Here is a 22603-nt window from a genome sequence, read left to right on the forward strand (position 1 = left end):
TTGTATATACAGTAATGCTTTTGGCATTCATTTTATCTGTTAACTGCTATAGAATAGGTTCTGGTTAAGAATTGTTCTTTCTCTGAGGGTTCTGATGCCATATCTAACTCAAAGGAGAGTGGGGAGTGAAAACCTGCCTCAGTAATGTAATTAGTTTGGATACCAGTCAAGTAGATTGTCCCCCCTGCTTGGAAACTGGGCTTTCCACAGTGCATTGGGATGCAGATTTAGCAGCAGTATTCATTGATATATGTGCTTTACTATGGACTTAATATTTAAAAGAGGGTATTAACACTCTTCTCTCTTATGGATTACTGAATGTGAGCTGTCCCACTGCACGCATTTCACACCTGCAATGCCAGTTGGTTGTGCTGCAAGCAGAGTTTTGCCAGCCAGCATAGCTAATAGAACCAGATCTGGAATATCTCATGTGGTGCCAGATTTCGAATTATTTTTAATTTTTTTTTTTGTTTTTGCTGAGTGTACCAAGATAGTCATGAAAGCCTGCCTTGTTCTGATTCCTGTTTCTGGTTATCCCTGATCCACAACAGTTGAGCATCCCTTCTCTTTGGAACCAGAATCAGCACTGCAGGGAAAACATGGCGGTTTCACTTTCTAAGCCTTTGTAGTGTTTGTCAGTTCTGATTTTGAGTGGATTGCTGTGAACAAACGCAGTGAAAACTCTCTGGCACGCGGCTCACCAGGGTAAGCACCTTGGTGGTCTGGGCCCGGTTGTTTACCTGCTGCCTTGGCAGGTTCGGCTGATCGCGGCTCCCACTGGCCACGGTTCGCCGTCCCAGGCCAATGGGGGCTGTGGGAAGCAGTGCGGGCGAGGGATGTGCTGGTCGCTGCTTCCCGCCACCCCCATTGGCCTGGAATGGCAAACCGTGGCCAGTGGGAGCCGTGATTGGCCAAACCTGCTGACGCGGCAGGTAAACAAACTGGCCCGGCCCGCCAGGGTGCTTACTGTGGCAAGCCACGTGCCAGAGGTTGCCAACCCCTCTGCTAAGACATCAGTATTGATCACTGTTTGCAAGTTCATTAACCTCATGTGATCCCATCTGTGATTGATCTTTCCTATATGGATCTACTTTTGCTATTTTGATCTACTACGACAGGGGTTGGCAACCTTCAGCATGCAGTCCATCAGGGTAATCTGCTGGAGGGCAGAGAGACATTTTGTTGGCCATCCGCAGGCACAGACCCCCGCAACTCCCAGTGGCCGGGAACAGCGAACCGCGGCCACTGAGAGCTGCGGGGGCCGTGCCTGCGGACGGTCAACTTAAAGAAAACGCCTCGTGGCCCACCAATAGATTACCCTAATAGGCCATGTGCCGAAGGTTGCTGACCCCTGTACTAAGACCTGCAGAAGTCATCTCAAATGGCTGGAATGGTTCCAGCAACGCGCCTCAGGAGGATTCTCAGGATCAGCTGGGAAGACCGACACAGTAACATCAGCGTTCTCTCTGCAGCCAATATCAGCATTATGGAAGTGCAGATCATGAAACACCAGCTGCACTGGGCTGGCTGCCGTGTACATATGCCTGACACTCGCCTCCCGAAGCTAGTACCCTTTTCTCAATTAAGTGAGGGAAGGAAGGGCTCGTGGATGGCAGCGAAAGCTCTTCACAGACCTACTGAAAGTACACCTTAAAAAGGGAGGCATCCACCCAACAAACTGGGAGGACTCGGCACAGAACATAACACAGCTGTGCCACACCATACACCAAGCCACAGCTCACCTTGAGGAGAACAGACGTGCTCATGAGACAGAGAAGCGACAAAAGAGGAAAGAAAGGGCACAAACACTCCAGCCAACAACTGTCTCCTCCAAGATCCCACCTGTCACTTCTGTGGGAAAATCTGCAGGGCAGAAATTGGGCTCCTTAGCCATTTAAAAATCCACCAATGAACCCCCTTGGCAGACAACATCCTCGCATTGAGGGATAGTCGAAGACTATGAGCCGGTCCTAAAATATGTCACCAGTTCCTGAGGTTTAGAAGAGAGAAGGTTTTTGTAGTGGGATCTAATCTGTTTCTAATCAGCCTTTAATGACTGCTAATATACTGTTGAGGAAGCTTGGGCCTGAGCTTCACATTAGTTAATGTGAGGAAGAGTCCTCGTGAAGATAGGGCTGTTTGTAGTTTTCACACATGAGTAGGTGAGGAAGTCTCAACCTGCTAACATTATTTTTGCTACAATTTTACTGTGGTAGCTGATACCTTTTTTCATAGTGTGGTTACACCCTCAGTTTGGTCAGTGCCTTCTCAGCCCTCCATGTAGCTGATTGAGATGGCCCTAGGCTTCTTCTAACACAGCTTTTTCCCTTCCCTATTGTAGACAGTACCAAAGAGTCCAGCATTACTGCCCAGAAAACTTCCATTCTCCTCTGATTCAGAGTCTTGATCATCTTTTCTCTTGGTCTCTCCAGTGACTGCATGCTAATTGTCATTGTCTACCAGAAGACTGTTAATAGTTTTTTAACGGTGGTGTTCAGGATCCTTTAGAACTGTTCCTAGCAAACAGAAATGCAATTTGAATCCATCTCTGTTCCTAAAGTGACTCTCCCAAAGGGAGGTGGGTAATGTGATGAAGTGGGAATATTTTGTAGTATTTTTTAATCCTATTTATGCCTCAGTTTCCCCTATATGCTGCATTGTTACCCAGTGATTGGAAAGAGTCTGTTTGCTCTCAAGGCAGGGAAAGAGAGATAAGTGTGGGTGTTGCCTAACTATCTGGGCCTTGGTCTCCATTTGAGAAGGCAATGGTGAATCCAGTCGCCAGGATATTGGCACCTAGCAACCAACAACACAGAGGGATATGTACTTCTCAGCCTCTCCTTAAGGAAGCTGATCAACAGTCCACCTGCTGGAGATCAAAGGACTGAAGAGAGATGAAGTGGGGGAGATAAGAGTTGACTGCTGGAAGGAATCAGGGCTCTCACCTGAAGTATGACAAAGGATGTCCGATAGAGACAGAGCTAGAACCAAGGGGTTCACTACAGCTTGGCTAGAATCTGAGCTAACCAGAATGGACTATGCTTTAACCTAAGGACTTCCTATGCTGTGTTCCAGTTAACGAATAAACCCCACTGTTTTCACAGTGCTGTTTCAGTGTCACTGCAAATGCTTGGTGAGATGCATTAACCTCTGGAGGATGTACAAATCTCCATCAGGAGTCCATCTCCGTTGGACTTACTGAACGGAGCTCAGTAATGAAGCAGGAGTACTGAAGGCCCTGAGGTTCAGTCCCAGGAGGTGGTGAAGCTGTGAGATATCCCGAAGGAAGACTGAGACCTGTAGGGGATCTGGCACACTGAAGGGGTTCCTTCTAGACACGGTTCCAAAGCTGGGGCCATAGCACTGATCCTGTAGATCCCTGGCAAGTACTGGGGAAGTATTTAAATTGAACTGTCTGGACTGATGATTTGTATTATGCAAAGTTGGAAACTAAGTTTTGATTCCATGTCTGACTTTCTTCTCAGCCCAGCAGCTGCTAGGTATTTCTAAGGTAGCATGTTTAACAATTGATTGATCCATGTTGGCAGATGGTTTAGTGATGTCAAATGTGACCTTTGAGTGAGGTGGAAAAAACAGGTCTTGTGTCCTTTATGCTTAATCAAAAGAAGGCCTGAAGGACTTTCAGTGTTTTAATTTATTTATTTTTTTAAATAGTATTTCAGGTTCTGGCAAGGCTGGAAGTGTCTATGATGGTAAGAGAGCTCATGTACCTGATAAAATCGCAAAATGTGACTATGAAAGAGAAATTCAGAGAAGGGATTTATAGGGACTACTTTAAACTTTGGGGTGCTTTTCTTAGCACCTCTCTAACCAATGACTTAAAAAAACCTTTGTAAAAGATTCAGCAGCTTCATCCCTTCAACTGAAATGCTAAGAGCTCACAATAAACATCTCTTATTTCCCAGGTGTCTTCTTAAAAACAGTCCTGAGATTTCTAAGGGATTGTCTACACTGAAAATGCTGCGCTGGTGTAGGTGCGCTGCTGTAGCAGTTAGGGCTGGTCTACACTGTGGGGGGATCGATCTAAGATGCACAACTTCAGCTACGCTATTCTCGTAGCTGAAGTCGAAGTATCTTAGTTCAACTTACCTGGCGATCCTCATGGTGGCGAATCAACTGCTGTGGCTCCCCCGTCGACGCTGCTTACTCCTGCCGAGGTGGAGTACGGGCATCGATTCGCAGATTGATTTATCGCGTCTAGATGAGATATGATAAATCGATCCTCTATAGATCAGTACTACCTGCTGATCCGGCGGGTAGTATAGACATACTCTTAGTGAAAATGCTACTTACTCCCACAAGAGTTTCTCCTGTAGGCATAGGTACTCCACCTCACAAGAGACGGTAGCTTTGTCGAGGGGAGAAGCCCTCTGGTTGGCATAGCACTGTCTACACTGGTAGTTAGGTTAGTATAACTTTGTCGCTCAGGGATGGGGAAAATCCACAGCCCTGAGTGATGTAGTTTATATCAACATAAGTTGGTAGTGTAGCCCAAGCTTGTGTACATCAGGGTGTGTCACACCTGGGCTAGCCCTGTGTTACACCCGTGCAGTACATCTACACAGGGGAGGTTGTACTGGTATCTAGCTACAAGGATGCAGAAAGCACTGTTGTAGACACACCCAGGAGTTTAAAAAATCAAAACGTTCAGGCCCTCTTCATCGTAAAGAAACAGAAGAGGGCACAAGGCCAGTTTTTAGTATTCTTCAGAAGTCACCTTTGAAAACAAAATTCTGCTAGAAGTTGGTGACACATAGGGTGGGATATAAAAATATAGGATAAATGAGGTATTGGAGTTTCAACAGGGATACAAAGGGCCTATGCAGTTGTTTCATTTATGCTGTTCGGAAAAGATTCCCGGAGAACCTCTAGTGAGGGTAAATCTCGTGAGGATCATGGCATTGTCTTTATTTAACACCTGCTTAATGATGCAAGCTGAGAAACTGCACCACCACTTCGCAAAGCACGTGTACCAGCTGTTTGTTTATATGCTGGATTAAAACATTAAAAACATTAAAGTCCTAAAATTCCCCCTAAGTAAACATCTAGACAATAAAGAATTGTCTGTGTATAAAGGATGGTAGTGGGAGAATCCTGCAGCAGATCAAAACAAGCTGTAAATTAATCTCAGCAGTAAAGCTTGCTAAATTAGACCAGTTCATAAAGTGAAGATAGTGCAAGATGTAATAGTCTGTCTTTCAAACTGTTAAAGTTTTTGCCTTTTGAACTTCTTCAAGTTATTTATAAACAGTGAATCTGTCTTGTGTAGTTGTTACTTACTCATCTTGGTCAGATAAGCAAGGTTTATTTTGGGGAGTAGACAGGTGAAGGTTTTATGGTTGCTAGTGTAATTGACTAGGATTCAAACATCACCTGTTGCCTTTTATCCTCTTACATGCTGAGAGGATTTAGTTCAGACTTTCTGGGCAGTCAGAGAGCATGCTTTTGAGGCTGTATAACAGAGGCAAGACAATGTATGGCACAAACAGGTTCATAAAGTAACAGCAAGGGACAGAGATTAGCAGTCCAGACTTGATTGTAATCTAAAAACATGGTGGAGGCTGTAGCCTTGGTCTTGTTTTTATTCATTATGTGTGGAGTTTTCTGGACTATTTACTTTCTTTTCATAGCATTGGGTCAGATCTCATTTGCTCACCCACATTCTGATACAGCTGGACATATAATCTTATTTCTAAAGGAATTTCAATGAACTGTCTAAATAGGACTCTATTAACATTGCAAGTGCATGGTTTATTTAGACTCACGCCTTTCCTTTTGCCTCTGGTGTCCTAGAAATCTGCTAAGTGACAGTTCAGTCTGGATATGTCCACACTGCAGGGTAGGCCAGGGTTAGCAGAATTCAGGTTTGTTGACCCTGGCTTTAACGTAGAGCTTGAGCATCTACACTCATTTGCAACCCCATGTTAGGAATTGTTGAACCCTGGAGCTTTAGCATCTACACTGCATTATGCAGGCCCAAGTCCAACCACTCATATCCAGACTTCCCAGTGTCCTTGCAAACGTGGCCGTGATAGCCCTTTGTTTATGGTGCAGTGTGGGGAAACTCAACTGTCACAAAACTTAAATGACCAGAGGACAAAGAAAATCAGCCCAGGGATTGTGGGATACTTTCAGTGAACTCTCAGAGCATGAATTCGGTGGGCTGTGTCTATACTACAGAGCAATAGGGCTTGAACTCTGGATCCTGGCTTGACTCAGGCTTGGTCCCTCCACCCCTGCGAGGTCCTGGGAACCTGGGTCTGAGCCCTGGGTTAGTGTGATTTATGTGTAGACAAAAAGGGGGGGGAGCGGGTGTTAGGTTTGAGTCTGCATTTGAATCCTTTGCTTACATTGCAGTGTAGAGGTACTGTGACTGGATACTCTGAGTCCCAAAGATACAGGTGCAGTCTCTTCCTTATGAAATTTTTGCTGTTGGCATCTTACTACTTTGCTTCAACATTTATTTGTTAGCAATTTTTACATGAGAGGATTAATATGATCTTTTAGTTTGGCAGTTAGGAGAAAACCCTTTTTACTGTGTGTTTTGGAATTAGTTAAAAATAAATTGAGCGCTGTGTTATATTGGCTCCATCTTTTGAGAGTATCTTTGTACAAATGTTTAAGATTATAATAATTTAAAATAAAATTGAGGCACTCCCCTTTTACAGCAAGGGCGTTTTTATCATAATTTGCATCTGATAAAGCAGAAAAGCAGCTGTTCAAGGTACTCTTAGAACATCAGCAAAATAACATTGGTGACCTGTAGATTTCTACATCACAAAATCAGCACACAGTTGGTGCCTCAGCTGAGTAATCTCTGCTCAAGAGAGGTTCAGAATTGTAAGTGTGGAAGGGAAGGAAAGCTGTAGATCAGAACCAAAGTGCAATTGGCAAAGCCATGTGGAGAAAAGCTTTCGCACAGCCTTCTTGCATTGCGCTTGGCTCTATCAATTCTAATTTCTCTAGCACTTACAGTTTATCCACTTAATTTTTGTTCAGGGGTTGCAGCTGGAAAGTAAAAAAAAATGTTAAAAGGCTTTACCATTAGCCAGGAGTAGCTAAGAAGGCAATTATAACTGCACATTAGTAAAGCACCAGACCCAGATTAATTGCATCTGGGGATTCTGGAACAACAGACAGAGGCTTTTTGTGGGATTTCACCGGCCCTTTAAGTACACAGATAGTACGTAGGACTGGGAGCTCGCTAATATACTTCCTAAACTTAATCCTTTTGTGCAGACAGTTGAAATCTCACAGTTGTCAACTTATGAAAGCTGAAAACATTCTAAGGAGTTAAGAAAAGAACATTAGAAGAGCAAAGAAACACTAGTTTATACATGTAAACCTGACTTGACTTGTAGTGAAGAAATTGGCAACTTTTGAAAGACTAGATTGCATAACAATTACAGATGACTAATGCAAGGGACAGCCAGACTAGATCAGGATATGAAAATTGACTCTCACATTCTAATTTTCTGGGTATTTCACTGAATCCATTTATAAGGCGGAGTGGATGAGGCTTTGAGGGGGACCAGAGCACTATGCAGAATGATTTGCACAGTCATAAAGCTGAAGATGCAGTATGGAAATTGTTGAGAGATCAGGTATTTTTCAGAGCGCTTCAGAGTCTGAGAATTTCTTCAGTGAACCTTTTAATGAAAGATTGTCCAGTGTCCAGTCATTCATGATCTCCAGAACAACCTCCCCTTCCATGTGTGATCACATAATGCCCCTGTAGCAGCTATAGTAATTCTTACATGGAAAAATAATTGGAAAGTATCTAACATTTGTAGCTGGCCCACAGTATAATTTAGTAGCTGGAAATCGAGTAGCACCATTTTACCAAGTCAGTTTTTTATACACTATCAGTGTTCCACAGGTCACTGTTGATCTAGATTAAGAATTCATTTGAAGTCAGTGAATGGAAGCATCTCAAGATGTACTTGATATTCTATAGGATGATTAAAAAACGGGAATCTCAAGTAGGAGTAAAGAGGTTATTTTGCCTCTGTGTTTGGCACTGGTGTGAATACTGTGTTCCAGTTCTGGTGTCCACAATTTAAGAGGAGTGTTGATAAATTGGAGAGTTAAGAGAAGAATGATAAAAGGATTAAAAAGCAGTCCTTATAGTGATAGACTCAGGGACATCAATCTGTTTAGTTAAACAATGAGAAAAAGTTTAAGGGGTGACTGATTAGTCTATAAGTACCTACATGGGGAAGAAATATGTAATAGTCTCTTCAGTCTAGCAGAGAAAGGTATAACACAATCCAATGGCTGAAAGTTGAAGCTAGCCAAGTTGAGAGTGTAAATAAGGCGTACCTTTTAAGAGTAATTAACCATTGGAATAACTTATCAAGGATTGTGTGGATTCTTCATCACTGATCATTTTTAAATCAAGAGTGGATGGTTTTTCTGAAAGGGCTGCTCTAGAAATTCTTTTGGGGAAGTTCTATGGCCTGTGTGATATAGGTCAGACTAGGTCAGTGTTCCCTTCTGGCTTTGGAATCCATGAAGATGGAAAATGATTAGTGAATGGGAAGATGACACACAAGGGACAGCATTAGGGCATCTCATTTACCTTGTATATGTTGCTACTTAAGAGTAGCACAACCTGCTGGTAACAGAGAAAGAGGGGACAGAAAATAGATATCCTGAAGAATCCCCACTCTAACACACCTTTAGTAGAAGAGATGGTCACAGCTACCAAGGTGCACCAACCAAGCCAACAACTTCCAACAGCCAGATGCAAGTTCATTCATTTAGGAGCATACGATGTAGGCCAGGGGTGTCCAAACTTACTGATCTTCCAAGCCACATACGACAGTCTTCACAAGTTCAAGAGCTGGTGTATACCTGTCAGGGCTCTGGGCTTCAGTCGCGTGGGAGGCACTTGCTGGGGCTCAGGGCTTCAGCCTTGCTCCTGTTGAAGCCCTGCGCACCGGCAGGTGCCACCTGCTGGGCAGAAGCCCTGAGACATCCTCCCCTCCCCACCCTTTCTGGGCAGAAACCACCCTACTGCAAGGCAACCACCCCACCACCCTACTGCAAGGCAGAGTCCTGAGCTCCATCCCTCCCCCAGTCTTGTAAGTGTGGAATGGGAGGGACATGGAGGGCTCCCCAAGGCACACTTTAACCGTAAAAGAGCCACATGTGGCTCGCGAGCCATAGTTTGGTCATCCCTGATATAGGCTATACTTACAACCCAATCTGCTGTCTGTATCCTGAAAAGCAGTGATGCTGAAAAGGGCTTGAGGACTATTGTGGATAATACAATGGGAACTCAGGGTCAATTTATCTCAGGATATGTGAACAGGAATATTGAGTAAAAGTAGGGAAGTAATAATACTTGTGTATGTGGCATTGGTGAGACCACTGCTGGAATACTGCGTCTTGTTCTGCTGCCCATGTTTTTAAAAGGATGCACAACTTGGAGAAGGTTCAGAGAAGATCTACAGACTGATTAAAGGTCTGAAAAACATACTTACCATGAGAGTTGGGAGTGCACTATTTATCAGAAAGAATGTAAGCCGGTGATTTGATCATGGTCTAAAAGTACCTGCATAGGGAGAAAATATCTGAATTTTGACTGGTGCCTTCAATTTGATAGACATAGCAGGATCCAATGGCTGGAAGTTGAAATTAGAAAAGTTTTAAATTGAATGCAGTTGTAACTCCTTAACCGGGTAAGTCATTAACATTGGAACAGCTTGCCATGTAATGTGGTAATTCCATCATCACTTGCACTCTTTAAATGATGTTGGATGCCTTTCTAACAGATATGCTCTATTTCAGCCATAATTTATTTGGCTTGTGTCTATAGTAGAAAAAAATTCCTTCCACTGCTTGGATTCCAGAGTGAGATTCTTTACCCGTTACTATGTAGAGGTCAGGCTTGCTGATCATATTGGTTTCTTTTGGCCATAGTCTATTAAATCAGTGAAAATGGAGAACTAGTTTCATCCCTTGATGGATGGAAAGGGTGGCCGGATGGGGAATCCAAAGACCTGAAATTGTCCTGTGGTATGAATGGATTAATTATATGGGCTGTTAAATCACTTTTGTTGTCTTTGGTCTCTGATTTCACTAGAACAACTGTGGAAATTCAAGACAGCTTAATATTTTTTTCCTAAGCCAAAGATCTCTTCCATTTCTTAATTTCTATGAAAAGCAAGAGTCCTGTGGTATCTTATAGACTAACAGACCTTTTGGAGCATAAGCTTTCGTGGGTGAATACTCACTTCATCGGATGCATCTGTATTCACCCACAAAAGCTTATGCTCTAATATGTCTGTTAGTCTGTAAGGTTGCCACAGGACTCTGTCGCTTTTTACAGATCCAGACTAACACGGCTACCCCTCTGGTAACTTAATTTCTATGATTATTAAGCCATTGAGCCCTTCATGTTCCCTCCTGGAGCCCGTGCAGGACTTCTCTACGATACGTTAGGTACTGTTTTGTACACGATAGTTTTAAATGTCCCAAACAATGGGGCTTCTATCCCGTCACTTGGTAGACTGGATTCAGGAGTGCTACTAACCCTAAATTTTCCCTTTATCTCACCCTATAGCTCCAAGTTGTACCCCTGTGAACCGTACTGCCTTTAATAATTACTCTCCCTCCTTGACATTTATACCCTTCAATAATTATGGGCTCTCATATTCTGTCCACATATCCCTGGCCCACTACCAGTTACTTCCATAGTTCTGTATTTCTAGGCAACTAATTCCCTTCTGCCCTCTAACTGGAGACATATAACAACAAACTCTCTCCACTTTGATACCTTATTGGTAACACCTTATGCAATAGCATCATAACAGACCATTAGAAAGGGCAGATCTACACTAGAAACTTATTTTTCTCCCGTCAACATACCTACTGCCTCTCATAGAGATGGATTAGCATCTTCACTGAAGCGCTGCAGAGGCTCAGCAAGTGTAGATCTGCCCAAAGTGCCGGTGGGGCCAGTGCATTAAAAGCATCTATACAATATTTGGTTGTAAGCAGAGACTGACAGATATGTATAATATAGGTACAAGATGTTGTGAATGTGTCCAAGGAAGTTAACCTTTCAGTGCATAACAACTTTGGAAGATTGCATCCACTTCTAATCAAGGGTATGGAAAGGATACTGTTGAGCAATGTGTGAAGCTCTCAAGCTGTGACACAAGAAACAAACTGGAAAAATACTCATTTTCCATTGCCCCATTAGAGTTTTGTCAAGGAAAGCTAACTTCTAGGATGAACTTTGGGGCAACGTTTGAAACAGTAGCCCATCCAACTAAACCTTGGTAAGGTGGTGCAGGGTATATTGGATAGGACGAGAACTAAAGCCTTTCCGGATGAAGAGAGCCAAGTCATAATTAGCCTGTACACCAATAATCTGGGAGATACATAAAACTGTTTCAGGTGGTAATTAATGTGACAGAATTCTGGGTATAGTAGCCCTTAACGATTAGCAATGAGAGAAGATGAGTGGATGAAAATTAATGGCAGTGTAAAGTCTTCATCAAGGATCCCATGATTGTCTTTTGCCCAGGCATGCTGAGCGTGTGCAATTGATATCTCTAGGCACTAAGGAAAAGATCTTAAAGGCCAAATTCTTGCTCAACTCCCTGAATCAAAACAGTACTTTTTGCTTTTTAATAACATCTATTTTTTACTCCACCCTCCCATAAGAACTCATTCATTGCCTTCCCGCATTGAAGAAGGACTTCTGGCTAGGTACTGCAGAGTTGACTTTCTGCTAAGCGTGGCAGCATCTCCACCAGGTGTGGAAGCATGCTTGGTACAAACCCTCCATTGTTACCAGCGATTTAAGGTTTGCATATTGAACGAGCGTGAGCACTTAACTTAAATGTACTGTTTGGCAGGGAATCTGAAAGTCATTCTGACTTGCACCAGTGAGCAGTCCTAACTGCATGTGCTAGCACCTGCTGCCAAAATCCTTTTCTTGCCTGTACATTATTGATGGACTAGGCCATATGCCAGAGACTTTTTAAGATCCCAGGACAGCCTCCCAAAGCCACAAATCCTCAACCCTGTAGACAAATTAATCAGCTCCAGTTCTGATTTAATGACTTTCACACACACACACACATTCTTGTTTCTTTGGGTATTTTGGGAAGGAGTTTTCCTGTTCTTTTCTTTTCACTCTATAAATTCTCTCTCACATGGGCACACAGTGCAGGGCTTGCTGCTGATGCTGTTTGTTTGCTGAGAAAGATTCTTCAGTTCCAGCTTATTCATTCAGAGCTGTCGAGTTCAAAGCAGGAAGTGTGACTCACTTGGTAAACAGCAGAGCCTTCCAGTGGAAGGCAGAAACCCAGTATTGGATTTCTGTGGTAGATCTGCAGTCTGGTTTGGTTGTTCGCCGCCACCACCACTGGGTCTGATGATTTTTTTGTTCCGGATTGGATGTGGCCAAGGCCCCATAAATAATATGATTGTATGGCTGTGAGGTGGCTGCATTATTTACCTCTTTCCTCCTAGATGCCCCAACTTCCTAAACTGCACTAGAGAAAATGCTTCTGTAGGGCAGCTTAGGAACTCCACTCCAACAGTGTCTCCCTGTTCCCCACCCAAGACATTGATTCTGCCCCATTTATTTAGTCCCCACTCCCCAGCTTCCAAGCTATGCAGGAACTGCTAAGCTCTTAAACTAGCTCTTCAAATGGCCCTTAATGGACCAAATGGCTATTTCCATTTCATTTTTAATTTGTATTGTTTTTTCTGTAGTGTTCCTGACGGGTATCTTAGCGCACTGTCATGCCATTGAATTATCCTCGAAGCACCCTAGTGAAGCTGGGAACATTATCCTCATTTTATGGTGTGTACTAGGGACGGAAAGAGTCAGTAATTTACCCAAGGGTACACAGGAAGACCTTGTACTGCTGGGATAGAATGCAGAATGTAATAATCCTTATTACTTCCTCATTGTAGTGCATTTTTAGATTTATTTCAATAAAATTGATGGTTATTGAATAAATTTTTAATTAGCTACCACTGTCACATATGTAATGCTGTTCTGTTCCACCAAGCAGCAGCAGCATGGTGCTATGGATGGGGCACCACACTACGAGTCAGGAAACCTGATTCTGTTTTCAGCTGTTCCAATGAATGCTCTTTGACCTGGCCAAGTTACCATAACTTCAGTCTTCCCAGCTGCGAAAGGGGGGTTAATAATCAGACTCGCCTTTTGTAGAGGGCTTTGCATTCTACAAATCAAAGTATGAAGTATTATTGGCCAAGGTTATTTTAAATGCTTGCCTAAAGTTAGATACCCAAATGCATAATCAGGCCTCTGAACAAAAGTAGCCTGACTTAAGTGCTCATCACTCACAAATTATATTGGAATCCATGAGAGAAACTGATCTGTATGTTGAAAATCTGGCTGCTTTTATTTAGGAGCCCAACTTCAGTCAAACCGTGGTTGAAAACTTTGGGCCATTTTTGGTTTGAATTAGGCAGCCTTGGTGCCCAAGGTCTGTCAGAATACCCATTCCCATTCTAGGGGGGGTTATGCAAGTCGCTGGATGCGTTCCTTCTATACCATCCATGCAGGATCACAAATTTCATCTTTCTGTCCCCTCTCGGCCTAGGGTAGCAGATGGATCCTAAGCACTCTAGGAAATTCCTTTTTAGCAGGAGAGTTGGCTGACTGACCTAAGCATCACATATTAATCACTGGTTCAAATTGTGACAGTGTGGCGCTCCTTCCAGTTAGACAAACTGAGTTCCAGGCACTTTAAGATACTAGGGCTTGTCTACACAGGAATTTAGTGCAGAATAAGTTCCAGGTGTGAATTGAAAGCACAATAGCTATTCTGCACTGTCCCCCCCTCTGTGGGATGTTCTTATTCTGCACTAAGGCACCATTGTGTAGTTTAACATGGTCTATTTTAAAGCCACTTTTAGGGCAATATATGCTTGTTCCTAGGTGGAGTTAGCACAGAATAAGCTAATGTGTGAATTTAATTGCAACAGCTACTCTGTGCTAACTTTATGTATACAAGCCTGTAAAAACCTGCAGTCCTTTCTGCTGTGATGGACATTCAAGGGGCCTTTCAGACAAAGTAGATACCTTCTTACTATGTAGCGTTTTAAATAAGATTTGAGGTTTGTATCATATGGCCTTGGACAACAATGTTCTTTCCCTCACTACTGTTATGTAGTGTACTACAATGGTTCGAATTATTTGATTGCTACCCTCCCCTTATTTGTGTCTGTAGTATTTTATGGCCTGCTCTCTCTCTGCCCTCCTCCTCCCCCCGCCACACAAGAACATATTAGGCAGCCCAGGTTTGAAGGCAGAGCAGAGAGCGGTGACTGCTCTCTGGTCACCCAGCTCTGAAGGCAGAGGCAGATTCTCTTGCCTCCCAAGAATACATCTGTGTCCCTCAGTTTGAGAACCTCTGGTCAAACTCTGCACCAGTATGGTTGCCACCCACTTTCAGTGGAGTTGCAGGGTTACCTGAAGTTCTTTGGGATAAGAAGGCTATAGAAATGTAAATTATTTACCCACTCACATTCAAAGGTACTACCCTATTCTGGGCTAAGGAGGGCTAGATGCAACTCGCTTCTCCAATACTTGTTATCGCGCTGTGCATAACAGACAGGAAAGTCAGCCTTGAGTAATCCTAAGCTACTCTGTTCCACTGCGGACTAAGGGTATGGCTACGCTTGAAACTTCAAAGCGCTGCATGTAAACCACCTCCTCGTGGGGTTTAGCTTGCAGCGCTGGGAGCTGTGCTCCCAGAGCTGTGGCACTGTTTACACTGGCACTTTACAGCGCTGTATCTTGCAGCGCTCGGGGGGGGTTTTTTCACACCCCTGAGCGAGAAAGTTGCAGCGCTGTAAAGCGCCAGTGTAGCCAAGGCCTAAGTGTGCCATCTCTGCACTGCTTCCAACCTCTGCCAGAAGAAGAAACTGCTTCTGGGAACAAACCTGGGTCTTGTAAGTGGTAGTAGCCACTAGACTGATTATCTCTCTTTTCATGTCTAAGTTTTACTGCATAGAATCATTTGAGTGCAGATTGTAGCTGCCATGTTGTCTGATGTAAATCTGTGACAGTTTATGGGCATAGTGAGATGCACGGCTGCTTAAGAAAATGGCAGATTTTGTAGGTTGGTCATATCAGGAGTGGCAAACTTGCTGATTTTTTGCATGTTAACCCTAACTAAAGAGATTGAACATCAAAAGAGCCAGTTAGCAGTCTTGGTTTCCTAATAACAGAAATAAATGTGCCTGTGAACAGAGCCTGAAATTTCTGATTTTTTTTTTTTAAACAAGGAAAGAAATGTGAATTAATCATAGTCCAGGATGTAAGCACATTTTTAAAGTAAAAGACATATCCACATGGGTCTCTGGAGCTGCCTGAGCCAAAAATAACATTTCAAGACTTAATCTGGATGCGGTTTGAGTGAGCGTGAGTGTGTGTTGCCCAGAATGCATCAAACATGCTGTTTTCAGGTCGGACTATACTAGCCATAGATTTTCTGATTTTCATGAGACACTAATAAACAGGGAGGAAAATACCTTGTTCTGTAGCACTGATTTTAAATTGGGAAAGGCACTAGATACTTTACTGTCTGCATCACAAAATGTTTAGGCATAAAGACAGAAGTGTCCATGCTCAGAGACTAACAAAGAAAATGACTTAAAACATTATACTCTGACTAGATCAGTTTAGACTGTCAATGCATGTCATAGCATGATCACCATCTAAGTGATAAATCATGAGAAAATGTCCTTAGTGTTATGGCTTCTTACCCTGATTCTCATTATTTACTGATCTAATCCTTTGTCTGTCAAGTATATCGAAGGGCTTTACAGGAATTAATTATGGCTCTCAGTACTACTATCAAGTATCAGAGGGGTAGCCGTGTTAGTCTGGATCTGTAAAAGCAGCAAAGAATCCTGTGGCACCTTATAGACTAACAGACATTTTGGAGCATGAGCGTTCGTGGGTGAATACCCACTTCGTCAGATGCATGTAGTGGAAATTTCCAGGGGCAGGTATATAAGGTGCAAGGAAGCTAGAGATAACAAGGTTAGTTCAATCAGGGAGGATGAGGCCCTGTTCTAGCAGTTGAGGTGTGAAAACCAAGGGAGGAGAAACTGGTTTTGTAGTTGGCGAGCCATTCACAGTCTTTGTTTAATCCTGAGCTGATGGTGTCAAATTTGCAGATGAACTGAAGCTCAGCAGTTTCTCTTTGAAGTCTGGTCCTGAAGTTTTTTTGCTGCTACTGTGTAAGTCATAATTGTCCCCATTACGTAGAAGGGGAAACTAAGTCACTCAGTGAAATGAACTTGGGTCCGGGTGACACAGCAGGTCAGTGGAAATGCTGAGAATAGAACCCAAGTGCCCAAATTCCCCTTCCCTGCTCTAACACATACACTGCACATGGTTTTGCTTATTGGTTAGGATTAGGTTCCCCTCAGCTCTCTTCAGAACAATCCATTTACCCCTGCGGTAGGAGCATTAAAGTGTATGTGCTGTGTACTTCAAAGAGGAAAATCTGTCCTTAGGAATGCTTCAGTAACTAGCCCAATAACTTGTGAGCATCCATTCCTTCCTTTTTTCACCCTGTTTTCTCTGACTTAATTCACACACGTGGTGTCACCTACTCCATCAGAAGGACACAAGTAGAACCATCATGGCCAGTTGCTCAAAAGAGCTCAGCTCCTGTTTAGCCACCAGCCTAACTTGCAGCACATTGGGTGCTTTTGAAAATGTGGCCATATGTCGCAATGAGAGCTGATGGCCGCTTCTGAAGATCACTCTTCGTGTGATGGTATGCCTGCGTGTGAGCCTTTATGTTGTAATAACACGGTGGGAGCAAGATAGTGGGCAGGGACACAGGCAAACTTCTGAGAAAATTCTCCTTGAACTCACAACTTTGTGCACCTCACACATAAATGTAAAAATATACAAATCAGCTCTACCATTGGTATAATAGAATGCAACAAGTCATTCCAACACCAGCCATGGTATTGCCCCAACACCTGCTCTACAGTGAAAACAGATCTGTCTGGGTGCTAATAGAGTCCCCACTAGATAATTATAATGATCCAGTCTGGCCTTAAAATCTGTGAATCACTCTAGTGCATGAACATCTTACGAACATTAGTGAATTTATTCTCATAACCCCTCAGTCAGACAGAGAATCATCATCATTTTACAAAAAGGAAACTGAGATGAAGTACTTGCCCAAGGTCACATAGGGAGTCTGTGGCTGATCCGGGAACCCACATCTCCAGAACCTTAATCACAAGCTCATTCTTCCTTATTATTAGTAACTTAAAGGCCATTCCATTCTGAGAATTAAAGCGAGGGTGGGAGGAGGGGCAGGTGACCTTCCTGAATAGAGTTTGGCTTCAGGGCCGGCTCCAGGCACCAGCTAAAGAAGCAGGTGCTTGAGGTGGCTAAAACCAAGGGGCGGCACTCCAGCCGCTATTGGGGCAGCATGTCCAGGTCTTCAGCAGCGGGTCGCCCAGTCCCTCTTGGAGCGAAGGACTTGCTGCCGAATTGCCACCGAAGAGTGGAGCGACAGGATCGCACTGTTGGGTTGTTTTTGTTTTGTGTTTTTGCTGCCTGGGGTGGCAGAAAACCTAGAGCCGGCCCTGCATGGCTTTCTTTGAATGTTAACTACCTGTGACTCATCGTATCTACCGTATGCCTGATGCATCTCGTGTAAGCATGTGCCTGTAAATTTACTACTGCAATAAAGGACATGTTTTAATTCACTGCTAACGGTGTCCAGCAAGATATTTATACCCTGCTATGCCATTAGCATGGTATCTGAGTGCTGCAAAATCATTTGTGACACTGTAGTTAGTTAGGTTGGGTCAACATTTCATTTTCCCACTATTAACAAGGGTTTATTAATTTAGCTGAAAAACTCATTGTGGGCTGCAGCTTGGTGCAAAAGATCTTGGCTCCCAGTCTTTTTTCATTCCAATGAAAATGTGCCGTCTGCTCCCACTTTCACTTAAAATTTCCTTTTACAAGTGTATTCTGTGGCGCAGTTTGGAGCCTTGTAATTTAGACCCATTATGTTTTTTTTTTTTCCAAGGAGCTAATGTATTTCATAATTGGAGTTACTTTCTTCTTAAATTTGAAAAATATGTCTTTATGACCCAGAGATTTCTGTGTGTGTATGTTAAGCTGTTGGGCTCGACACAACAGATTTAAAGGCACTTAGAGTGCTATCTTCATGCCAAATGCAGTCTGCTACCATTTTCCTCTTTATTACAGAGCTTGCCCCACAAAAACTATTGGTCCCAGCATGCTCCACCTTGCTGTTTGTGCCCTGGCTGCATTGTACCCTGGGACCTGCAAGTTGTCCTAACAAGCAGCCAGTGTAGCTCTCCCATCGCCTGTATCAGTTTTTGTGGGCTCTGTAAGTGCAGACTAAGGGCAAAATCCTTGTTTTTTTTTCTTCCTCATTGAGTTGAGGGGAGTTTTGCCTGTGTAAAGACCTAAAGTTTGTCCTCATGTACTTATTCTCTAGCTCCTTATTACATTACTGAAATGTACCAGCCCATCAGGAGTTATTGTAGCTTTTTAAATAAACATTTTAAAATTAGTGCATTTAAAATTACCAAAATGTTTATTCCGTTGGGCTGTCACAGCCTGTTGGATAAAGAATGCAAACTTTCCAACCTAATAAGCCCCAAATCTGTCTTCTCTGGAAAACTTTTACTGTCTCTTGGGTAAATAAACGCAGATACTTGTTTACCCAAATGCTAAATAACCATGCACACACTAAATACATTGTATCAGAGGAACTATGGGTCTCTTGTAGGAGCATGCAGGGCCAAATGCAGCCTGGGGACTCCTAAAAACAAGCCTGGAACTGCGTGAGGAGGATGAAGCTCCTCCACTGAGGTTGTGTAATCTAGTGACTTCAACCACCATCTTTCAAGGAAGAGAAAAATGCAAATACTTATGTCTGTGTGCATTTATCTTTAAAATGTAAATTTATACACCAATCAGGTAGCGGTGCTGCAGCTTGACCCATAAGGACCACATTTGAAATAGTGGGGTACCTGTAGTCTCTTGAGTTTTCTGTCATAAGCTGTTTTTCCTCCTCTCCTTGATGCATATTTAATGTTTATATTGCACTAACAACCCAGAAACTCCTAACAAGGCCTTGATCTTGATGTCATAGCCTGTGTACAAACACATTTAAACACATGATACTTGCCCCAAAGAGCTGATAATCTACATCATCTTCATTTGGGGACAGGAGGGAAACAGCCAACTTCAGGCTGAAATAACACAGAGGATGTGACAGATGCTGATGGGAAGAAATTAAATATTAAAGCTGATGCTGTGGCTGTAACTCACTCTGTTTGTTTTTGCTATACTCCACTCGCTTTCCCCTCTGTGTTAAATGACATGATTTAGCCTCCAGGTTTTGGTGTTTGGAAATATGCGTAGAGAGATATAGTGTCTCTGAGCATTTATGTAGAGGAAGAGAGCACTCCAAAGCCTGTAAGACCACATAAAGATGTTACATAGAGCTGTAATGTGGAACAGAAACATGAAGAGTGCCCTAAAAATTCCCAAGATGCAACAAGACACGATAACTGGCAATTAAAATAAATTCTAGAGTACCAAAGCTGCAGAACCCAAATCACAGTTGACTAAAAGACCTGGCTCTTCCAGAGCATGGCTTAGTTTTTTAGGTGGCTACAGAGATCTCATTATCGAAACACACTGAGCTATAATGTGACGTTACCACACTTCCTTTAAAACTCATTGCCATAACCATCCTTTATGGAAAATAAATAACCTTGATTCCCATTCCCAATGGCTTCTAGTCTTCTTGCTGCTGCTTGCAGTCTTGTCAAATTAAAAAAAAAAAAAGCTTTCCACTTTTTTACCTAGCACCAGATTGTAGTGTCAAAGAAACAGGACTTGGACCTGTGGGGTTTCATGTTTGGTGTAACTGCATATTTACCATTTAAAGCTACTGCTGATGCTTCTAGATACATACTTGAAACTCCCTTTCCCCTGCCCACATGTATTATTTCTTTCTCTCTTTGCCTTAACCTACTTCTTTTCCTCATACAATTGCTTGTCATTGTCTCTCAGGGAAAGAGCAGGACTGGCAGCTGAGTATGTTAGAAGCAGACCAGTAAATGCACCCCTGCTTTATGGCATGATGTAAAAAAATGCTGGAAAAAATCCTTTCCCTTTAAAAAACAAACAAACAAACACACACACAGGCTGAAAATCCTGCACAGTAACAATGTTTTCAGCCTTTTAATTTTTCTCCCCTGTCCAGTATTTTCTCAGCATAAATGAATTGGGCAGATGTAGCTTCAGCTGAACATTGAAACAAACAGGATCTGCTTAGACATCATCATCAGCATTAGGTTTCAGGTGGCTTCTCAGACTTTGAAGAGAGGGTACCCCAGCAAGAGGACAAATATTATTGTGAAATATTACAGGGGGAATATGGAGGGTAAATAAAGTGGCATTCATGCTTCAATCCAATATTTCACAAACTTCTAGAGTAGAAACCCTTTTGATAGAACTACTAAAAATGCTTTCAGGACCAACAAGTTTTTTAAAGCTCTGGCCATGGTCCGCTGTTCACAGACACTTTTGAGATGCCATTTGTTTGAGGGGTGAGGCATATTCTACAAAATATCTTCTATGATAATAAAGGGAAAATAAACTTTTTTGTTTTGTGTAAACATTAATACGTATTATTTCTCTTCCCCCCCCACTATTATAAACCTCCTCTCGGTAATGCTGATTAAGGAAAGCTACAAGGTCAACATGTAGCTTCCAGGGACACGTATCTACTTGGAAAAGAATCTAGACCCAAGTGAGCGTATAGAGATTGAACTGCCAGTTTGCACTTTAGCTGGTTCACAGGTACAGGTGTTCCTTTTTTCCTTTTCCTTTTCTTATAAAATTCTCTGCCATGCAGGAGCGATTTCTAGAAGCAGGAGGATGTCAGAACAATACTGCACAACTACTGGATGAATAAAAATCCTGCAGTATGGCCTCATGAAATGCTCTGAAGCTAACAGTTTGTCGCAGTCTATTAGGAGAGGCACAATCCATCCTCTGGTCTTTTATTGTTAGTTAGCTTAACTCTTTCCCTCCTTTTGTACCTTTTTATTTCAAAAATGCAGAAATTGAGACAATAATTTAAAAACGAGTCAGCCGTAATACTGCTCCAGGGACAAGAAGGGGGTGAATCCTTTTGTTTGGGTTTTAAATGTGACTGCCATATCCCCAGTACTCCCTTATCCTCTTGAACTATTGAAGCGAAGCCAAGTTCAGCAGCAGCACCCAAAAGCCCTTGAATGCACTTTTATTCTGTAATTATGCTGCAGGTGGAATTTAGATGGCATCTTTATTGCGCTTGAAATGTGTCGTCCTGGTTCTGTGGGAGCAGCATTTGTGCAACTGTGCTCTTCCGTGCCATTACAAATAGCCATTGGGCATCGATCTCAGGCAGTCTCGCTCTGTCCTGCTCCATAAAACCTGGGCCCGAATTGCCTTGCGGATGCCAGTTCCATTACACACGATCCAAGAAGTTAACCGGTCCCCCTAATAGTGAATAATTTATCTCTCGTTAGGCAGTAATAAAGTGGTACACTTCACAGAGCACTGCGGTGAGGATAATTTGCATTTCCTCTTTTGGTTATGAGCGACTGCATGGCCCCTGCCACTTTTTTTTAATATTTAAAATTTGATTATTAAAAGTATTTTTCCCTGTTCACCAGAAGCCAACATAATGGCTTTTTCATTTAGAGTGATGTGCTCAGACCCCGCTTCTCAAACAATCTGTCCTGTTCTGTTTTTGCTTAACACAATGTAGCGGTTATGTTACAGTCTCTCTCAGGTGGCTTTCACCCCTCCCTTTCCTCACCCCACCTCCGCTGCAGGAAGTACCATAAAATGCATTTATTCACTCTTTTAAATTGTTTCATTTCAGAGATTTACAAACGAGGACCACCTGGCGGTTCATAAACACAAGCATGAGATGACATTGAAATTTGGTCCTTCTAGAACCGATTCAGTCATCATAGCAGGTATGTGCTGCTCAATCCTGGTCAGCTCTGAAAATGGTGCACATTAATATAGCCTGACTGTGAGATTAATACTAGGGACCAGATGTACTGAAAAACGTCTCTACCTCCCATAAAAAGCTCTTGTGATCTGCATTTAATCAGGGGGAAAGGAAAGCCAGAGGCTGCTTCCAAGTTTCTACTTTTTTCATTTTTTATGGTAGTATCAGGTTTTGTAGGATTTTTTTTATTTTTATACTCACCCTTTTTATCAAGACTCTGAAAGATTTACAGACAAAAGGTCTTTCACATTTCTTCATGCACTTTGAGGATGATGAACAAAAGCTGACAAACTCCGTTTCCTCTCCTCAGCCCAGGTGTCAATTTTCTTGAGCTTTTAGGCTGGCAGTTAATAAATTAAAACTCCATCTAGTGCATTGGCTACTGCCGAGAGTGCATTTGTGAAGCCCAAATGAGTTGCTCTGGAATGACTCTACACAGTCAATGCAGCCTTTATAAGATTTGAGAAAAATGTACATGG

At 42.7% G+C, this 22603-nt stretch overlaps 1 long non-coding RNA gene across 1 annotated transcript in view; it reads left to right on the top strand.

The window, feature by feature from the left end:
• LOC115647715 overlaps nucleotides 1–22080 on the top strand; it is a 74370-nt gene extending 52290 nt beyond the window's left edge. Inside the window, exon 3 of the long non-coding RNA XR_003999388.1 lies at nucleotides 21990–22080. This is a non-coding gene — a long non-coding RNA (uncharacterized LOC115647715). The remainder of the gene's footprint in view (nucleotides 1–21989) is intronic.
• The last annotated feature ends 523 nt before the right edge of the window (nucleotides 22081–22603 follow it).

This window comes from Gopherus evgoodei, chromosome 3, assembly GCF_007399415.2.
Source record: "Gopherus evgoodei ecotype Sinaloan lineage chromosome 3, rGopEvg1_v1.p, whole genome shotgun sequence".
In the NCBI taxonomy this organism is placed as follows: Eukaryota; Metazoa; Chordata; order Testudines; family Testudinidae; genus Gopherus; species Gopherus evgoodei.